This window comes from Zonotrichia albicollis, chromosome 6 (genome assembly GCF_047830755.1).
Source record: "Zonotrichia albicollis isolate bZonAlb1 chromosome 6, bZonAlb1.hap1, whole genome shotgun sequence".
Taxonomy (NCBI): Eukaryota; Metazoa; Chordata; class Aves; order Passeriformes; family Passerellidae; genus Zonotrichia; species Zonotrichia albicollis.
In genome coordinates this window covers 20,132,776-20,141,773 of record NC_133824.1, presented here as the reverse complement: position 1 = coordinate 20,141,773, position 8,998 = coordinate 20,132,776, and the positions used below count along the sequence as shown (strand labels likewise).

At 43.9% G+C, this 8,998-nt stretch overlaps 1 protein-coding gene across 2 annotated transcripts in view; it reads left to right on the top strand.

Annotated features, from left to right (window-relative positions):
* Positions 1 to 3,781: 3,781 nt before the first annotated feature.
* ARHGAP5 (Rho GTPase activating protein 5) overlaps positions 3,782 to 8,998 on the top strand; it is a 46,859-nt gene continuing 41,642 nt past the window's right edge. Inside the window, exon 1 of one of the 2 annotated variants that reach the window (XM_026792825.2) lies at positions 3,782 to 4,075. The gene's annotated coding sequence lies outside the window, so the exon portion shown is untranslated. The remainder of the gene's footprint in view (positions 4,076 to 8,998) is intronic. The other variant, XM_005479850.4, reaches the window with a different exon arrangement.

The following is an 8,998-nucleotide window of genomic DNA, read 5'->3' as shown; positions in this document are numbered from 1 at the left end:
GATACAATGGTGTGAGTATTTACGATTCTATTTTGCCCTCTCTTCCTTTATACAAATGTTTTTACATGGAGCATGATGAATTAACATGAGCATAGACAGTAGAACAATTTCAAAGTGTCTGAAGATTTTCTCCCAAAGAAGGTGCTGTAACACTGATTCTTAAACTTTATGCAAAACAATGCTTTTCCCTTGAAGTGAGACAGACCTGGCAGCTCTACTGTTTAATGAGGGATGTTGGGGAAGAGGTCTGAAAGCAGCTTGTAGTAAAATAATATGCGCAGATTTCATGTTCTGCAACCACCAACAGCACATTGATTTTTGGTTCAGTACACTGGTAAGATTCCTTGTTTTGCACTTCCAAGTGCTGCAATGAAAGCAGTGACAGAGGACTGAGGGCAATTAAGAAAATGCTGTACCCATGAGAAGTACGGGCATCTCAGAAAAAATCATTTGTGGTTTGAAATCCACCAGTTCCAGAAGCAGGAGGAGATATGCATTTGCCTCCCATCTGGCTTCAGATCACCAGAATCAGAGGAAATTGATGTGCAGGCTACTAGAGATATACCAAGTGCTTACTTTATTTGTGTTTATAATCAGCCCTTGAAGTACGAGGATATTTCTAAGGGGAAATCTGCTACAGGAAAAGGCTCGAGTAACAATAGCCATTATAAATAACAAATGTTGCAAATCATTAATGACTTTCCTCTGAGTTTCTGAAGGTTTACTAAAATGTTTCTTTGAACTGCATTTCTGTATAATTTACAAAACACTAACCTACCTAAATTATTAATAGTTTTTCATTATTATAGTATATTTTTACGCCTTCTTTGAGTTACAGTGCTCCGTGTATTCTACTCCCTGTATTCTCCCTGTATTCTACTGAAAGGGCTTTCTGAAAGATTTCTTCTGATGAATATTCATAAACATTTCTGAAAAATTTTAATACAATTTTATATTAAAATACCTTGATAGAGTTGCTTTAATTTATCTTTCTACTTCATTAGTGATATAAAATCTTTAAGTAGCCCTAGAAATCTAAATATTTTGCTCTCATAAGGGCATAAAACTACCCGTTTTCTCATGAATTTGCAATTTTCTCACCACTTTCCCTTTGAAACTTTATGAACCTTGCACGTCTTTTTAATATGCATCTGACATGACCTATGGGTATATCTCTCCCCAATAATTTACCTTAAACTGCAAAATTATAAATTTCATAGAGGCTAGGAAAAACACTGTGTCACTAATCTGCTTAGAACCCTGCTTGTTGGTTCATTGGACATAATTATTGACTTTTTGTAGCTTTATGCAAAATCAAGGGGTTTAATAAGCTCTGCCATTCCATAGCAAGATGCCTACTGCAGCCTGACAGAACTTTTGTATGCTCCCTGGAAGGCCACAAGCAAAGTGAGTTTCTGCACAGCAGTTTCCTCTGATGATGGTGATCTGATGTGAGGAAATCTATATGAAAATCAATTTCTGGCTTCACAGTCTTCCTGTGTTATATTAATTTTTGGTGGACTATTTAGGATCAGAGGAAGACAAATTAGCCGATCTAATTCTGCCTGAAAACCTGTTTTTTTCTTTTGACAAGGAGTGCTTTTGGAGCTGGTGGTGTGTCTTACCAGGGTAACATCACAGGAAACCACTGGTGCCTATTGCCTTTTGTCTGGCTGCTGTGCATCCTTGTGAAGAGGGTCCCTCCACACTGTTTCCAACTGAGGCATTCCTCTCTGGCCTTGCACAATACAGGGCTGAGCTTGCTGGGAAAAACTTCCTGCTATTCCCAAGCCTATTCACCTTGCTGATCTTTTTTTTAAACTAAAATCAGGATCAAGGTAATTTCTAGAATCAATTCCTACATGAGAGATCTCCTACATGATGGTGCTTTACCAAAATTCTCTAATATTAACTGTTTATGGTAATTAATACCTAAGCAGAGTTTCAGAAAGATAAAGATTTCCTTTAAATTTATGTTAAGTTAAGAAACCTCAGAAGTTTTTGTTGTCGTATAAGCTTTTGATTCTGGTAAAGTGAAACGGGACTTTAACACTCCAAGGTACCTATTTTCAACAACCTCCCCCCTCAAACAACTCAAAATCAGGTAATTCAAATTAAAATTAAGTTTTATGCTTGTTTAACTTGCTTTTCTATCCTTTATTTTTAAAAAACTTTTGAGCAAATGCTGTGATTACAATGTCAAATAATTTTACACTTTTTAAATGTGGACCTACCTAAGGTGAGTATTCCTACAAATATTCTCATGCAATGCAATGTCCATGCTAGGCTGTTCAGTCATATTTAACACAAAATGGTTTAGCTAGTTAGGATTTTCTTAAAAATTCAAGTTTACAGGCAATGTGTCTTTAGAAAGGATCTGACGTTGTAAATCTTTTAATTTTCTAATTTTCAGATGTAAAACCTTATGATGTGCATATGATGTGCAGTATGTAAAATTGCACAGAATGAACCATATTGTTATTAAATATTATGATTACAAATATAACAGTCAAAACTTGGACTGTGCCAAGAGTGAGGTTGCTAGTAAAATATTAATTTGTTCCTTTGTATGCATACATATAAACGATCTTTAGTAAAAAATGATGCACTGAATATGCATTTCTGTGTGCACAGAGATAAGGTGTATGTGTATGATGACCACAGATGTCCTGGTCCCTGTGGTGGAGAGAATAGACTAGCACCTACTCACTAGCTCTTTTATGAGTGCCATGTCTCTCCTGCCAGCTCCTGAAGAAACCCAGCTCCAGAGGCAGGAGCGCAAAGCTCCTCAGCCCCATCCCTGTGGGCTTGGGGTTTGTGTACAGCCCTGGGGGGCTCTGAGAGTGGGAGGGGGATTTCACCTCCTGCAAGCCATGTGGGGACCCCTCCGAATGCCTGTGCTGCCTGGGGGGCTTAACCTGACTGCCAGGGTGTCCAGGGCCTGGTGTGCCTGCGATGGAATGTTCTAGAGGGATCCCAAGGTGTCCAGGGCCTGGTGTGCCCTGTGAAGGAATGTCCTAGAGGGATCCCAAGGTGTCCACTGCCTGGTGTGCCCTGTGAAGGAATGGCCTAGAGGGATTCCCAAGGTGCCAGTGCCTGGTGTGGCCTGTGAAGAAATGTCCTGCACATTGTCTCACAAAGGTAGGTGTCCCACACACAGCCCCACTGCAGTGCTCCTTCTCTTTTTAATGATTAACAAATGAAAGAAGTGCTGTGTTACACTGGGGAAACCTGGGAAATGTTGTGAAAAGTTATAGGCAGCTGGGCAGGAGAAGAGCTGGGGGCACAGGGCTGACCACACCAGCATTTTGGAATCTCTTAATTCCATCCCGGTCAACCGCCAATTTCCTTCCTTGGAGGCATCGCTGCTGGCTGTAGGCTTAGCGTAGGCCCCAGCCTTAGCTGGCCGCCACCCGACAATGCCGGTGGCCCGGGATCCAGCCCGTGGCCGCCCGAACACCTCGGAGCCGCTCTCACGCTGGGGCGCGGCGCGTCCCGGCCCGCGCCGCTGCCGGAGGCGGGACTCGAACCGCGGTCCCCCAGACTCGCGGCTCCCCGCGATACCCGCGCGGCCACCAGGGCAGGAGCGGGCGCGCGCCGCGCGCGCCCCCGCACGGGCCAGGGAGGAGGGGGGGAGGCGGGGCGGCGCGCGTGCGCGCGCAGCTGGGTGCCGGCCGCGCGCGCCCTCCCAGGCTTCCCAGGGAATCCAGCGACAGCAGGAAGAGACTCCTTCCCGCGCACGCGCAGCTGGCCGGGCGGGCGCGCGCTGAGCCGCGGCGGCGGGAGGGAGGGGGGAGGGGAGGGAAGCTGCTGAGGTAAAGTTAGGGGGAGAGAGAGACTCCGTCAGCCAAGCGAGAGCCGGGGAGGCTCGGCGGCCGCCATTACTGAGCGCCGGGGAGAGAGCGGAGAGGCGGGACGGGGCTGCGGCGGCCGGGAGCGCTCGGGAGCTGCGGGCCGGAGAGCGGAGATAGCCCCGCGGGGAGGAGAAGCCGCCGGGGGCGCCGGCGCGGAGACCGCGTCCCGGGAATGCTGCCGCTCCCGCCGCCGCCGAGGAGCCGGATCCCGACGGCGCGAGGTGAGGGCAGGAATGCGGTCCCGTGGGAGCCGGCCCGGCCTGAAGCGGGGCGGCCGGCCCGGCAGGCGGAAGGGGAGCGGGGGGAGGAGGCGGCTGCAGCCCGGCGAGCCGGCGCGGCGGCCGCTGGCTGTAACCAGTTCGGAGGGCTGGGGCCGCGTGGGGAGCGGGCAGCGGCCCCGCGCCCCCCGGCCGGCCCCCTCGGCCCCGCCGCGCCGCCGAGGGCAGGCGGGAAGGGCAGGGAGCGGGGTGCCTGGTCCCAGACAGGTGATGAAGGCCTGAGCAATGGGAGGGTCTGAGCCTGCTGTACGAGGCTGCCAGCTGGTCACGGCTCTCTAGGGAGGGAGGAAAGCAGGAAGGGGAGCTTCCCTGCTCCTCTCTTCTTCCTTCCTCATTCCCTTCTTCTGCCTAGTCTTTTAGCTTCCTCCCTTCTTCCATTCCCACTGCCTTTCCCCCCTTTTCTCCTTTCTCTGTACTTATTTTCCTCTTCATTACCCCCTAATACTCATTCACGCCTTCTCTGTTCTTTTCTTCCTCTACTAAATTTGAACAGTTGTCCATTCCCCTCCTCCTTCCTTTCACCTTCAAATATTGCTCGATATTAAATTTCAGAAAACTTCACTGTCCTAATGATGTGTGTGCATTTCTGTTTTTCCACCAGGTGGATTTTAAGGCTTTGGAATAGGGTAGCCAGTTGCAGTGTTGCAGCTTTCAAGCGTTTTGAATCCCTTCAACCAGCATAACCTTTAGACTCTCTCCACCCAAGGGAATCACCAGAGACATACAGATGTAATGCCGTGGTATTGTAGCTATAGGACATAAGGAAGCATTGCTTTAATTTAAAAAAGAAGCAGGGCTGTGTAGTTATAAAAGGGAGACGTACTTGTCACCTTCTCCCCACAATACACCCCACCCCTCTGTACCCCCCTCTTTTGCTCTCTCCAGTATCGCTTTTGATACTAGCATGGAATAGTTCCTTAATAAGTAGGAGGGGAACGATTTTAATCTAGACCAAAATAGGCCTGTGGGGGTATGTGTGTATTCTTTAGTTTAGTGTCATGCAGATAAGCCGGTGGGTTTTTGTTTTTGTCTTTTTTTTTTTTTTAATAAATATCCCTGACATAAATTTGAAAACTCTACACTGCAGAGTAAAAGCAGTAGAGAGAGAACAGCATTAGCTGGTCAATTGGCCGTCCATTTTAAACCTGTGCATTGAAGCCAGCTGCAGCACTGATACTTTTGTATGCTTACTTCATAAAGAATGTGGAGTTAATAGTTGGCATTTTTGTCAGATGTGCTGTCCTGTCTTGTGAAGAGACTTCCACATGACAGTTGTTTTCAGCAGTGACATCAGTGACCAGAGTTAACTGCCTTCTGATACTTATTTATAGTACATATCTGAAGTAAGGGCATTACAAATATTCATCCAGGTGCATTTTTGTAAGGGTTTACTTTCATTTTTTGTGCTGCTTTAAAAATTATTTTTAAGAAGTGCTAAAATTCTTAAAATTCTATTTATAGTGCTCTATTAAAACTCTCTTACAAGAGCTCAAAAAGTATGATGTGAATGTAAGGGGTTTTTTTAAAGTCTCTAGTACCTAAAGTATGGGAAATTGTTTAAGCATTTGTTACGTTACCACTAACTTGTTTCAGCATAAGTTACTTGTAAGTTTGGAACGTACTGAGCTGAAATAGCATTTTCCCCCTGAAGTATCCCTGTTGTACCCAGCTGCCATTGTTGTAAAATTGTAAATAATTGCAACCAAATGCCTACCACTCCCTGGTATTGGACTTTACTTTAGCTGAGGTGTTGCATATGTAACACAATCCAATTAAATACTTTAGGCTCAGACTAAATTGTTTTAAAATGCTATATTTAGCACTAACAGAACCAAATGCCCCACATGTTTTTCAAGCTATGTGCTTTCCTAAAGCTGTAGGTGTTTTTTCCCGTTTGCAGACTTCGTAGAAAAGAAAAGCACTGATCATAATAATAGATTGTTCTGTGTGAGTTTCCTTGTCGGGACTTGTTATTTGAGTAGATTATTAAACATACTGGAATTATTTTTCACTAAGATATGAGAAGGATGCTGACGCTATCTTAAGGCTTCCAAAAGTACTTCCTTGACACGAGATAAATCCTATGTACTGGCATCCTTCGGGAATATTTCTCACAAAACTTCACGAAGCGCTGCTCATCCCTCGGCGTGTCCTTGGGGTTCTGTGCAGGAGGATTCCTGGGGGGTGACCTTCCCCGGGAGCCGCGCACCCCCGGCGGAGCGCCGGGCGAGCCGCGCACAGCCCGGTCTGTGGCCGTGACGTGGCCGTGCAGCGAGCCCGCCGTGCGTTCCTGCTCGCTGATAAGGCAGGAATGCTTCCAGAGGGGCTGCGTCCCGCGGCCGGGAGGCGCTGCCGCCAGGGGGCTGCGGCCGTGTCCCCCGCCCGCCTCAGGGGGTCCCGCGCACCCACCCCGGCAGCTCCGGATTAGCGCTCCCGGCGCTTTGGCCTCCCCTGCGTCCGTGTTACGTCTCTCCTAATGGGCACACAACATACTTAATCGCTCTTTAATCACTCTTTGTTTGGTTCGTTCTTTTCTTCTTTTTCACTCTGGGAATTTTTAGCCTAAGGGTCAGTGTGAGTGAGCTGGAAGAGTATTGCATTTTATAGATTATTTGAATCATCACTTCCTTGTATTTACAGATTTGGTGAAATATTTAAAGAAAAACGACTTTGTAATTCCTAGTAAGAAAATCTGAAACAATTGTGAAGTTATTTTGAATTTGCGTGTCAACTGTGTTTTTCTAGTACATCTCTTGGAAAACAAAATAATTAATCTGTGGCTAGTTGTGCACATTACATTTTGTGGTAAATAAGAGTTGTTTCTTTGGCTTTGAGTTAAAATTCCCACGCATTTTTGCAGTTCTGCATCAGTTGACATTCAAACGTGACAGAATAATGTTTGCATTTGAAAAAGCAAAACCAATACCTGCATGCACAATTTTTGGAAAAGTATATGTAGTTGCATTTTGGCATTTATTGATTTAAGATGGCTAATTTTTATGCAGAATATTATTTGCTTCTTATATATGCCATTTCCCTTTCTCATTTAGTAATTTTAAATAGGGGTTAACCAGTGTTGCATTACCCAGGTAGAAATGACACATACAGCTTGTACAAGGTCAAACAACAAACTAAGCTTTATGGTGTTGAGTCCTGGATTCTGTATTACAGTTGCACATGAAGCAAAATAACATGAAACGATCCAGATCTGTGGAACAGTAAAATTAGTTGTAGTTGCCCATACCAGGATGTAAATTTTTCTTGTTTTTTTCTCCCAGGGAATGCATTTTAGCCCTTTTTCTGTCCTTGCTTTGATCCCTCCTTTTTTGTCTGCTTCCTCTTCTTTCTCCTATTTTTGTAAGTTTTTTTTATGGATCCCCTTTGTATAATTTCTCCATTAGTTCGTTTGTGTTTTTCCTGAATATCTCCACAAATAAGCCTGTTCGGGAGACTTGCCCTGAGAAACTTCTCTGACCACTCTGCATGTTTTTGGTTGGAGCTTATCCTGTGCAAAAGAATTAAGAATTTATTTCTTCTGTAATCTTGCACTTTCCTCCCCTGTTAAAATACAGGCTTTGAAACTATATTGAATGCTTTCAGATAGTCAAAAATCTGAAAATAGGTAACTTGAGAGGCCTGAGTTCAGAATACTGCTGTGCTGGTAATTTGAACCTTTACACTTTACCTTTTTATTATACCTTGATTTAATTTATGTAGCTTGGTTTGGTTTTTCTCTTGTTTGAGTTTTTTTGTGGAGAGCAATAATGATAATAGATGCCCTGGGACTGCTAGATTCCACCTAAAGAATGATATTTTGAGTTCAGAAATAATATTTAGGCTCTGATTTAATTTTGAGTAATACATAGACAATCTTCAGTGTATTATTAATAGAAGATATTTATTGAACTTAGTAGGAACTAAGAGCTTTGAACTTCTGTTTTTAAACACAGTTTTTCTTTGCTTTATAATATGAAGTTGGCCAGTTGAGGTTTCTCTCTTTTTTTATTTTTAATACATTGATTACTTTGCTTTTGTATGGAGAGAATTATCTAGGCTACAGAACTCCTTTAGGGATTATAGTTGGCTGTCACACTAACCAAATCTGAAATGAGCAGCAGTTGGAGTCATCCATTCCCATCCTGCATTTCCCTGGCATGATTAATCAGCGTACCACTTCAACTGAATTTCTTTTCAGCCAGAGGATCACTCTTGTCCCTTACTGTCTTGCTGTTGCTTGGTTGAGCTTAAGTTCTGATAAGCAATATGAATCATGTTTTTTCTCATGTTGGCTGATACTTGGGTAATTGTTGTATTTACCATTATTTATAAATGAGATTTCAGGTATGGTTAGTTAAGGTTACCAGCACTTGTGAAGGCAAGAATATTAGTGTGTTTGTGAAGCGGACACCTGTGAACACCTAACGTTGTGTTAGGACCTCAACAGCCTTAAGTGATTTGAAATTGTTGATAAGGTGACATTGATATACTTTGGTTTCATTTCTAAAAAAGATTTTCACCTGAAGGGAAGATTTCTTATACTTGCTTGTGTGAAAAAGATAACTCTTGGTAAATACTGGATGAGAAATGACAATGCTATGTTAAGGTACATCAACACTTTCTTTCTAACTGGTTGTTAGAAGAGAAAACTGTAATTCTTACTCCATTTTGGGTAGGGCTATAGTTACTGTTGTGCTGAAAGATCTCAGACTTTAGGTACTGTAGTAAATGTTTTCCAATGCCAGGCTTTGGTTCTCAAAAAGTATGAAGTGAGGAATGATTTGGTATAAAACCTTGGTGTCAGTAGTAACTTGAATCTGGAGCTGTAACTTTCTTGGAGTCATGATCTGTGTATTTTGAGTGCAGAAC